The sequence below is a fragment of the Pundamilia nyererei genome, unplaced genomic scaffold (assembly GCF_000239375.1).
Source record: "Pundamilia nyererei isolate P.nyererei 1_Seehausen unplaced genomic scaffold, PunNye1.0 scaffold00067, whole genome shotgun sequence".
Classification (NCBI taxonomy): Eukaryota; Metazoa; Chordata; class Actinopteri; order Cichliformes; family Cichlidae; genus Pundamilia; species Pundamilia nyererei.
Window position 1 is genome coordinate 2,759,382 of NW_005187468.1, and position 9,996 is coordinate 2,769,377.

Consider the following 9,996-nt stretch of genomic DNA (forward strand, 5'->3'; position numbering starts at 1 on the left):
TTTCTTTCTACATGAGCTTTGACCCGTATATTTTAAAGTAAAGGCTTTAAAACCAAGTTAGTACAAAGGTCACTAATGTCACATAACTTTGCCGACATGTGGCAACAGTAATGTTTTAATGTTCTTCGTTATTAAACATTTGCACATAAATAAGTGACATAATATTCAGTACTTACTTAAAGTTTACTCTTCGGCTGAAGCGGATGAAGATGGGTGGAATTTGGACATATATGAATCTAGAGATCTGAACCAATCTTGTGGCAGTTTAGTTGGGATCATTGAGAATAAATAATTTATTTTTGGTAAGACCATATTTTATAGCGGCAACCCTTCCCATGAGTGATATGGTTAGACATTTCCATCTAGCCAGATCGCCTTCTACTTTCTTTAAAAGTGGGATATGGTTTAATTTAGTTAGATCTGCAAGCTTGGAAGAAACATTAATACCTAAATATTTTATATTTCCCAATTGCAGTGGTGCGAAGAATTATGGAAGGAGCAATTAATCAGAAGGACTGTAGATTTTGACCAGTTAATTGAGTAATCTGATATTCTTGCAAAAGAGTTTATCAATTCAGTCACCCCAGAGATATTGGTTTGTCAGTTTTGGAGAAAAAGTAACACATCATCCACATAAAGGCTGATTTTATCTTCCACGTTCTTGCATTTTATGCCCTTAATTACTGTATTCTGTATAAGAGAGTGGGCATTCCTGCCTTTGCCTGGTTTTAGCAGGAGATTAATGTTTGCAGAATTCATATTTGATGGAAGTCTGCCCTTTTCTTTGATTTCCAACAATGTTCTGTAAAAAACTGGTGCTAGAATGTAGAATTCTGCAGGAAAGCCGTGGGTTTGTTTGTGGTGAATACGTTTTATAGAAACCCTGAAAATGTTTATTTGTTTCAGGTCATATATTGTGTTCCCAGATAAATCTTGAACAGCACATATAGTTGTTTTTTCTTTATTTATTTTTCGCTGGTTTCCTAGAAATTGACCGTATTTATTACCATGTTCATAATTTTGTAAGCGTAGTCTTTGTACTAAGAAATTTTTCTTTAATCAATTATCTCATTTAATTACTGAGTTTGGCAAACAACAAAGTTTGTTGCAGCTGCTTACCTAAAAATGCTGCAGAGGCGTTTTTTAAACAAACATTTCAAAAGATTTAAAGAAAAATCAGCTGTTCTGCATCAAATCTGATGCCACACAAATTATTTGTGCTACTCCAAAAAATAATTTCTGTCCACTATGAAATAAAGGAGAACACAGCAGAGAACAACACCCTGATACCTGCAGGCCTGACAACAGGAGATGTTTCACTCCTGTAACACCTGTAACATTCAGCAGTCGCCTCGTTGTTCTGACGCACACAACAAAACTATACACTACACACTAACTACACAAGATTTGCGTTAAATGTCGCAAATCTCTCACCTCCCAAAACCGCCGTCACTCCTAAAACTTCTTCCCGTTTCTTAACAACTAAATGCCATGTTTTGATTGGTCGACATGGTACATTTTTCGACCAATGGGAAAGGGTGGGGGTGTTTTGGTTTCATCTTTGCTCAGAGGCAGAGAGCGCTTTCCAGCTTTTTCCTTATAAAACGTAGTTTTTATCGGTTCTTCCCGCAGTAAATATAAACAACGATAGTATTCAAGAAGAAAACCAAACGTTGCATATATTTTTATCATAACTCTGGTTTTACGTGGCCTGTCAACACAATTTAAAAACTGGTATAAAGTCCACATTTTTTCCTTCAATTGTTCCGTCTGTCCTACTCACATCTCCAATGGTACACATTGTTATTAACGTGGCTTCACTTCACATCAGCCACGCTGCTTTGCTCGCTAAAACACTGGTCTTGCACATAAGGATGCTGTGTACATACGTGAATGTGAATCGCGTGATTGGTTGGACTATGGGATAAGGTGGCATCGTTCTAATCTAATCTCTCACCCCAACCTGTCGCAGCAGATGGCCGCCCCTCCCTGAGCCTGGTTCTGCCGGAGGTTTCTTCCTGTTAAAAGGGAGTTTTTCTTTCCCACTGTCGCCAAAGTGCTTGCTCATAGGGGGTCATATGATTGTTGGGTTTTTCTCTGTATCTATGAAGCGCCTTGAGGCGACTTTTGTTGTGATTTGGCGCTATATAAATAAAATTGAATTGAATTGAATTGAACGCAGATTTTTGCTGCTCAGAGACCGTGCCATCAGTGCGCAATTGCCCTTCAGTTTTAATAATTGTACAGTAGTTCAATTTTCCAATAGTTTTGCCAAAGTAAGCAAGACCACATGTGCAACATATCATCTTTTAAACACTGGTAGCTACACATGCAGTCACATGCCTAACCTATTTGAAAACGGTGTGTGGATGACAATAACACACTGGTTTTCTTATGTTAAAGGTTCAATGATTCTTAATTATCATTCTTCACAAAGAAGCTTGACAGAGCAAGATGTTGTTACTCGAATCTCAGTGCTAATAATCGTTAAAATAAGTAATGACCTAAAAAAGTAGAATAAAATTAATTTAAAAAATACATAAATAAATGTAAAAATAAAAATAATATAAAATCACGACTTATAATATAAATAAATGACCTACTAAATAATAGGTCGTTATTACTAGAGAAAGAGCATATGTCTCCTATATTGGCTTCACTTCACTGGGTCCCTGTAAATCCAGAATTGAATTTAAAGTCCTAATCAAATACAAAGTCATGAATAATCAGGCCAAATATCATTGGGCCAGATACTAACCCCGATTTGCTCTTCGATGCATCCATTAGAGTATAAATATGTATGAGTGTAAGTTGGCAGCGGTCTCCAACCTTTTTGCGCCACGGACCGGTTTATGCCCGACAATATTTTCACGGACCGGCCTTTAAGGTGTCGCGGATAAATACAACAAAATAAAACTAGTACCGGTACCGAAAAAAAGAAGATTTATTCATAACACATGTGAAAAGACCCAGGAAAACCGAGTTAACAATAAAAACGATAACAAAATAACGCTCAAAACTGATAAAAACCCTGAAAACCATACATTTCACACCTGAGCCTCAACTCTCACGGCCCGGTACCAAATGACTCACGGACCGGTACCGGTCCGAGGCCCGGGGTTGGGGACCGCTGAGTTAAAGCACTGACAAAAAGCATATAGTGCTCGTGTGAATGGGTGTGTATGGGTGAATGCAGCGTGCTGTATAGAGTAATCCAGGAGAATAGAAAAGGGCTATTTAAGAATCAGTCCATTTACAATAGAAAGCACATTGAGTTGACTGTTGTTGTGACTTGATATTGTATAAACAAATGGTAAATGGCCTGCATTTGTATAGCGCTTTTCTAGTCCCTAAGGACCCCAAAGCGCTTCACACTACATTCAGTCATTCACCCATTCACACACACATTCACACACTGGCGATGGCAAGCTACATTGTAGCCACAGCCACCCTGGAGCGCACTGACAGAGGCGAGGCTGCCGGACACAGGCGCCACCGGGCCCTCTGACCACCGCCAGTAGGCAAACATGGGGTTAGTATCTTGCCCAAGGATATTTGGCATGCAGCCAGGAGACAGCCTGGGATCAAACCACTGACCCTCTGATTAGTGGCTGACCTGCTCTGAACTTAATTGAACTGACAGAGTTGATTACCTCAAAAAAGGAAGAAAGTAGATTATTGGATTTGTGTAGTATTGTGTTTAATCGTCTGCAGTTCACTTTAATGACTCTGCATATTATGTCATGTTTTAGTTTTTTTCATCTGAGGCTGCATTTAAATCATATTAGAACCTGGTAAAGACCCCACATAATTATGCTTTTTAATATGGTCTCAAAACTTAGAACTGAAAGAAGTTTTACTTTCATTGGTGGAACATACTGGCAGTATAGTTATGCGGAAGAATGTAAAAGACGTTGTACAAATGGAAAAGATAGTAAACTTCCTCCTGAATGATTACTATTTAGATTATTATATCAAGATATAAGGTTAGGAAACTATGGTAGAGGTCCTAATTTTGCCCTTGTTTTCTTTCTTTCTTTCTTTCTTTTTTTTTTTAAACAAAGCACGTTAAATGCACAAGCCATGTAATACGGTCACCAGTGATGTGTATCTATAAGGAGAACTGTGTCAGGACGCTTCATCTGTGACCCAGGATTTTGCGCTTGTTTTTTGTATTTTTGATTTCTTATGGTGTATTGGAGAAATGTTACGTTCTAGTGTTTATTATTAGTATGTCTCAGGTAGTTATCACCCATGTTTCCTTGTTTAGGTGTCCTTTCCTGTTTCCTGCCAAGTCTGTCTTGTCCTCTATGCATGACCTTTAGCTATGTCTGTGCCTCATCCCCTTTATCATATTCTCTTATCTTCCTGTATGCACAACATACTGTACATTCTTGCACGTAACTGCCAGCATGTTGCACCATAGTTTTGTGAAAAAGAAAGTAAACTTTCTTTCAGTCCTACGGTTTAATGTATGAGGGCACTGTGTGATATGTAAAACATAATTGAAAGAGGAATAATTTCTTGTTATCATGAATCAGTCATCTCTATCTGAAAAAACTACTTCTCTCAGCAGCCATCAAAGGAGAATATAATTTGTTTTTACAAAATGTGATTCAGCTAAAATCACGGCACCATGAGTGATTGATACTGACTACCCGTGGTAGGCAGAAACAAGAATTTTCCACTAGTCCTGTAAACCACTTGTAAAGAATTATGGATACACCTTCACCATCCAGGAAACCAACAACTGCAAATCATAGCATGCAGAGGGGAAATCAAAAAGAAGCCAACTAGTACAGCAGTGCCAATGCCAAATATCCAGACTTCAGTGGCAAAAGCACCCTTTTCTTTTTTAATTCATCAACTACAACATGCATTTGTTTGGACAGATTTGCAGCAAAGCAATTTCCAAGGCATGTTGAGTCCAATGGGTAGCTGAAAAAGGCATTACGGTTTTCAAAGACCTAACACACAGTGCTTTGACAACATGGCAACCATGTAAAATGTTTGTCACAATAGGAATCTTTCCCACTACCCTGAAACAGTTATCTCCCATGGAGCAAGAAACATGTGTCTGTCCATCACCGTATTTTCTGAACTGCTTACAAGTTCACTTCTTATTGGTCCAGAGTTAAGAGGCTTTTTAAATGGAGAGGAAACAGGGATAATCTCTTTTCTTTTTTTCTGAATACTTTGCGTCTCATAGACGTACTTGAGAATTTGTTCCACAGTTTTCTGTGGCCTCTGCACAGTGTTCTTCAGTTTTCCCAGGAAGGTTTCAAATGGGAATCAAGAAATGCTATCCAAAAGGCCAAAATGTTCTGTATCTTGTGCAAGGTGTATTAAAGAATATACATTATAGCCACCAAATTCAAGACCATAAATAAAACCATATGTGTTTTTACAAGCTGCTTCAAAACATCCCCTGCCTGATCACAGTTATCAATACACAAATTGGGACTCAGAGCGATTACCCCCCACAAGGTGCATATAGTCTAGCACAAAACCTGAGACTAACCCTACAACCAGCTTATTCAGATGTGACACCCCAGCCTAGTGCTCTTTATAGGCCAAGTCAAACTGCACTTTGATTACTCCAGGGAGTGACACCAGCAAAATTAAACCAATATACACATATTAATAATATATTTATGTAATAGTGTGACAATGCAATTTATAAGCAGCCATTAGTTAAAGTCATAATCAAAACAGCAAATAATGTTTTGAGGAAACTGCAAACCCTCCTGGCCAATAATCACACAAGCTGTAAATGCAGGAAAAAGGAATTCTAACAAAGTAACATTAACACAGGTTAAAAACAGAGGGCCACAACAATCACGGTAAAAGCAGTTGGGACTGTGGCCCTACAAGACCGTTCAGTTCCCCTTAAATAATCAGTTTCCTTTGTTTTGGGAGCAGGCACAGCAGCCAGAGATGGATTCTACAGTCAGTATACTATTTCTGATCAAAATTCTCTCTGCAAAAAAACACTGTGCGTAAAAAAAATTGTATATTTTATTTGCTTTTCTAGGAGAATAAAAACAGTGACAATAAAAATGATGATGATCTTCTGTGTTCTGCAGAGAAAGTGTGCTCATTGATCTGCCTTTCTGACTGTTGTGCGTGCTCCCAACACAGGGGAACTACTTCTTGCTCAAGGCCGTTTTTATATACCCTCATTGCACTGTGAGATGGCATTAAAAGGAAAACGTAAGAAGGTTACATGCAGCTATATTCCTCTAAAAAAATGTAGAACCCAGTAAAATTGGTCTTGTACAGACATTTATTAATGCTAATCTTATAAAACAACAAGATAACACAGTAATACTTATACTCAGCTGAGGTAGTTAAACTCAGTTGCCTGTTCAACCTACTTCCTATATCTTATCCATATGGTACCCATTGAACATAGCCCATCTGGGCTGGCTCATGTGGGTCCTCAGTGGGTCTGCCCACTTGGAACTCCCACAGCCCTAGTAAATTCCACATGGGGTCATACTGGTATTTGCTATTTGCAAATGTAGAACACAATCACGTAAAATCCACAGTGTCATGAAAAGATCTTTGTAGACTTTGTATTCAACTATAATAATCAGGGAAAGGAGTTTGCCATGATAGAACAATATTGCCGCATCCAAGTCTGACAGAGCCTCGTTATGCAGCTGGAAACAGTCAAAGCTGAAAGAGTTAACTGAACACTACTCTTCATGCTTGAAAACAGAGAGAGCCAAGTTGAACTGGAAAAGTTTCTTAGTCAAAAATGTGTAGGCATAGAACACTCTGTTCTTTAAAGTTTCTGTTACAAAGATGGAGCCAGGAAGATGAGGACTTCTTGTCGTAACAGTCAGAGAGAGGCCCAGGTCAGATCTGAGTTCTACACAGGTACCTGTACTATCCTGTTAGTCTCTGCCCATGGAAGAAATAAGGCTAGAGAAAAAGCAGGCAAAGAAGAAATATAACCAACTAGTTTGAATCTCAAGCCAGGTCACAAACCAGCTAAGAGTGAAGGCAGAGAAATTCCAGCCAGAAGTGGCTAAAAGTACTGGTACACGTGTCCAGGTCTGTGTGTTAATAGACCTCTCTGCATTGAATCATACCTGTTATTAATCTCCGTCTCTCTTCATCCTGTTTTCCTTCTCTCACCCCAACCGGTCGCATCAGATGGCCGCCCCTCCCTGAGCCTGGGTCAGCAGGAGGTTTCTTCCTGTTAAAAGGCAGTTTTTCCTTCCCACTGTCGCCAAAGTGCTTGCTCATAGGGGGTGTGGTGGCAGATTTCTTTTCTCACTTATTAATCGCATATTTAATCATATCACATTAGTAATAATAATTTCACTTTCTCACTTAGTTGTTTGCATGTTCACTACAGAGGGGCCTTCTGCTCTACACACATAGTGAGGCCATTGTAATGGGAGACGTTAAACAGATGTGAGACTCCTGCTTATCAGGGATGTAAATCCTTAGGTGACGGCTGAGCAGAAAACAAGGTCATAATTCTCTCTCTGTTTTTTTGTTTCCTCTCTAAGGGTTTTGGCACCACACAGGCAGACATGAGTGAAATGAAGCAGGTTGTGCAGTGATTACAGAACATCTTAGTGCGGGGCTCATTATCATATCATTATTCATTTTAAGGTGTTGAGCCCATAGTGTTTAAAACAAGTGGGTGACATTACTTAAGAAAAGTTATTGGTTACAGTAGTTTTAATTAAACACATGGGATGATCCATGGTTTGGGCAAATTATGTCAACAGTAGTGTTTTTAATGATTTGGGGAAATAAACTGCACATGGCACACTTGTGTTTGTGGTGTGGGATGCCTTAATACTCTTATAACCTACAGTTGTTTGCAAGCGTGAAGTTTGCATTTACTCACTGATTTTGGTTTCTAGGTAACTGTGGTGTAGATGCAGGCTCCAGGCAGAGCCAAGAGTTAGACCCACTTAACATGACAATAATGCTGACTTTATTCTCTAACACAGGGTGTAACCCTGGGCTGGAGAGAAGTTACTCTGGAGGAGAAGCGCTGATGTTGTCTGAGAAATTGTCTAACTAACCTTTTCCTTTTTGTTATTCTCCTAGTTCTGATGAGTTGACTCATGGGAGAGACCATGTGTCAAAATGGGGGATTCTACGTTTAACATGAAACAATGCTTTCTATGTTTCCCATCAGTTTTTTATGATTTTGCCACCCAAGAGGGATCAGCGAATGAATGCAGATGGCACTTGATTAAACAGACAGGCAGTTTCCCTGGAAAGCTTAGTGTGTTTTTGAGTTAAGGTGGTCGTTGGTGTGAAGTTAATAATCATTTTATAAATGATATGCATTTATATGACTCTCTGAACATCACAAACTCTGTTAGAGTCCTGAACATGAGTAAAAGTGATTGGAGTAATTATAGCATGCAAGTTTTACAGCAACTTGTGCACATTTTGTAGGGTAGCTAGACTGATTTTCTAGCATGTCAGTTCCTGATGCGTAAGTGCATTAGACCCTTATTGTAACAACAGTTGTGAGTTCCTTTGACATGTGTACGGAACTTTAACGTATTATTTGACACGCTAAAGGTAAGATTTTCAGTTTATCACATTTCACTGAGGGATTTTGATTGGCCTCAAACATGCGGGGTCAGTAAAGATAACTGTAAATGGATTTGAGAGGGTTTATACTGTTTAAATGGGCTGATGGCCCTACAATAGTAAAGAGTACAGTACACTGCATAGATAGAGAGGAAAGATCTATCACTCTGTTGTAAATTTAGCTCAGAAATGTTTGATATATGTTGGCTATGTGGAAATTCATGGCTACTTCTGGGTTTTACCCCAGACTCTGAGAAGCGCTAACATTGAATTTAGTTTATGTTTGTGGTATTCATTTACCTATAGTATGCATGTTCACTACAGAGGGGCCTTTTGCTCTACAAACACAGTGAGGCCATTGTAATGGGAGACGTTAAAACAGATAGTGAGACTCCTTCTGCTTATAAAGGATGTAAATCCTTAGGTGACGGCTAAGCAGAAAACAAGACCCTAATTCTCTTTCTGTCCCATGTGACTATGGTGGGTCTCATCAGCAAGATAGATGAGTCTGCATATCAATACCACCTATAGAAATACATTTACTTATTAAATTGGCGACGTGTTTAATACTTACATACATGAACTGTTAATATTTGACATTTTACTTCTGTTACTTAAAGTACATTTTCTGTTTTAATGTGTCTGTTATTAATGAACACATACATCTAATAGTTTTCTCTCCAGCTACAATAACATCTCACTGCATGCTTCACCATATTCCACTATACGGCATTAAAGAAGTTCCAGGTCAAGTTTTAGTTTGGTAATTGCGCAACTTCTTAATCAATTTGAACATTTCTGACAGATGTAACTGGGCAGGTACTGTATATTTCAGAAACTTGTGAACATAAGTAAACCTTGTACCTTTCTAAACAGTACTAATCCAACTATGACTAAAGAATACAGGAAATAGCAATGTTTTTTTAGTGTAAGTGAAGAACTCTAGAAAACAACTTATAATATTATAGATTCGAAGACTGTTTTTTTTTCCAAGTATTAAAAAAAAAATGCATTACTTCATAAAGCAATGATGTAAAATCAGTTATATGCTTATGGTGAATCTACTCGAAATTCTTGCCTATTTTATCATACAGCAATATACACAAATAGTAACATTTTGTTTTTTCACAAAACTGTAGGATCCTCTGTAGTTTCATCACTGAATATTCTTCTTTCCATAACAATTATTCCAACATTAAAGTCTAAAGTTAACAACAAAAATATGATTTCAGCCTAAAAATGTAACCATAGCTTTGCTAAATTTATTTTAAGCTGGATGGAAACAACTCACTAAAGTAAACCCAGCATATCACTCACAGACTCAAAGAATCCTTTTTCATGAATGTATTGCAGCTCATGTGATACACATAATCCAGGTATACATGTTGTATTTTATAAACAATGACACAGGCAAATGTA